The sequence below is a fragment of the Cyrtonyx montezumae genome, unplaced genomic scaffold, assembly GCF_038088225.1.
Source record: "Cyrtonyx montezumae isolate F1298 unplaced genomic scaffold, pur_monq_1.0 scaffold_25, whole genome shotgun sequence".
NCBI lineage: Eukaryota > Metazoa > Chordata > Aves > Galliformes > Odontophoridae > Cyrtonyx > Cyrtonyx montezumae.
In genome coordinates this window covers 3,258,396-3,261,172 of record NW_027071992.1, presented here as the reverse complement: position 1 = coordinate 3,261,172, position 2,777 = coordinate 3,258,396, and positions in this window count along the sequence as shown.

Genomic DNA, 2,777 nt, shown 5'->3' with positions numbered 1-2,777 from the left:
TAAAACAAACAAACCACTCCTACAAAGGGTGCTGTGCTCAGGAGATGTAGTTGCACTCCCTGTTAGCCCTGTCACTGGCTCTCCAGACTTACTTCTTGATGTGTAGGATCAGCTCACCTTTTTATCATATCTAGACAGCATAAACTGAGTCACAGTATTATAAACAAAAGTAAACTGTTTGCCAGTGAAATATTTGATGTTTTTAAGGCAAACATCTCTGCAATCATGGAACTCTAAATATGAAAGTATGGAAACAGGAGAAACTCTGGTGCTTGAAGAAATATAATAGTAAGAAATGTTATTTCAACGAATGTCATCAAAGCAATTGTATCATGGGGTTGCACGAGCCACACTGAGTGAAGAGGAATGGTCAAGGCCACACTTAGGAAGGCTGCCGTGAAAATAATGCCTCCTAATTATTTCCATGGAAACTATAACAAACATGAAAAGCACAAGTTCTGTTTAATAGAGCAAACTCTCAGCTGCTTTTTCAATGGTCACAACCTTGAGCTGTGCATTTTCAGCAGTGATGAACAGGAGCCAGCATGGCACGCTTGTAACAACCTGTACCAGCAGAGGTGATCCGCTGTTGCTGCTGATGGCACGCACCACCCACCCCTCGCTGTGCCCACATCCACTGCTTCATCTCAATAACTTCTACAGGTGTCAGTGGGTGCCATTTTTTCTGCACAGAGGAAAATGATGACACATTTTGCTCCATCCACGCTTCCGTGTCTGACGCCATTCTGCAAGGTGCCCCTCTGCTGCCATCTGTCACACGATAACAAAACAGAATATTGGCGGGAAGGCCTCTACTGCCACACCACCACCATCTGCCTCTGACATCGTGGGCTGACCAACCCACGACCAACCTTAATGATTCTATGATATATAGAGATATATATACCTCCATAATGCAGACACTCACCACTCACTAACCATTGCCCAGCTCACAATATAACCATGCACCAACCAGCAGCCAGCTATCCATGCAACATCTCACTGCCCACTGACCAGTACCCAGCCAAGCCCCAAGCAACGACTGCCCCTGGCCACCTCCCTTCAGCTTTGTGGCTTTCTTCGTGATTTCACATGGTATGGAATAACCCTGTGCCTAACTCAGGAATGTTTCCTGTCTCTGCCCTGCTGCCCCCCCCCGCCCCCGCCATCATGGCTGTGACTCTTCTCAGCAGCAAGCCAAACATACTGAGCTATTAACGCAGTCTCAGCTGAAACTAGGACAGAATGGGTGTTGTGAAGGACAGTTTCTAGGACAGCGGGTTGCTATCAATTTTATCAGTCAAACTGGTGCTTCTGCTGTAGAAATAAAATGGACACAGGGATAAGATCATTCTCCCGATAGCAGATGTCTTAGTGGCAAGTTATGTTCAGAAGTGACTGATGCAAACAGTCCAGAGTTTTATTACCTACCTTCTTAAAGAGCTCACAGTAACTGAAACAGTTAACATAATCCAAGCAGTGCAAACACAGTTCTTCAATGAAAAAAAAAATCACTGAGTGAGTGGAAAATAAGTAAACCAAAAGTCTGTAACACAGATCCAGAAGCTCTGAGACAAGTATCTTGTAATTAGAAGGCTTTAATTAAATGGTTTGTTACTTTACAATTTTTGTAGCAGTAGCTAGAGATAGGACTTCTCCTGTACTCTGCCTTCAGAGGACTCTGTCCAAGTGCACTTGCTGTTGTGCTGTAAGGTGGCTTTTAAGGTTGTCAAAGTACCCACAAAGCTTTGTTTTTCAGCAGATTTATGGACATTCTGTAGTTCTTATTATTCTATTTGACAGTTAATACAGAGGAGAAAAAAGCTCTGGAATATTCTGATCACTGAAATCTACTGTTCCAGGCCGAGTAGCTATATTTCCCATATCTGGAAAACACTGTCATATTTCTGAGTGCTGTCTAGTTACTACAATGTGATCTCACATCAAGTGTAAAAAATATGGAAAAATGTATCTCTGTGTTCATACAACATTAAAGTATGCAAGAAAAAAAACAACTCACCCTTGTTACCAGAAAATAAAAAATTATACTGACTTAGCTGTTTTCTGGTGCTGACTCACTACCATAACTGTGCTCTTTTTGGTATTACAGCTGACTCAGTAATGTGCCATGACTTGCCACCCACAAATCTCTTTTTCTGTGCTAACTAGCTCTTGAGACACTTTAGAAATGTGAGAAAAACTGAGAAATGTGAGAACTGAGAAGAACTTCTCCTCAAGAATATAAGTAAATGAAGAAGAATGTAAGAATGTAAGGTTTTTTTTATTTTTTTATTGTCCTATACTGTGATGCTGGATTATTTTTTAATCTTCCACAACTGCTCAGTACATAGGCCATATTAGAGACTAGATATGACATTAATTTCTCCAAAAATAAGAAATACTAGATCTTTGTAACACTGCAGTGTATTATCCCGTGCTATGAATCACTGTGACTGTGTGTCTCCAGGCCTACAGGCAAGTGTCTAAGCTTTTATGTCTAAACTCTCCCTAATGCTAAGAGTTATCATCTGGAGGAATTAACTGTATGCTGCCTAAAAAAAGCCTGAGATATATTCAAAATACTTTGGCATTTATGGTCTTGAGCCCCTATATTTTCAATTATGCTCTTAATGTAACACACCCTGACAATACTGAACTTAAGAGAATAACTGAAACCACATGAACTGAAGTTAAGAATATAATTAACTGAAGGCACTTGAACAGCAATATTCCAAATAAAATGAAATATCTTGCACATATGTTACTAGAGGCTTTAT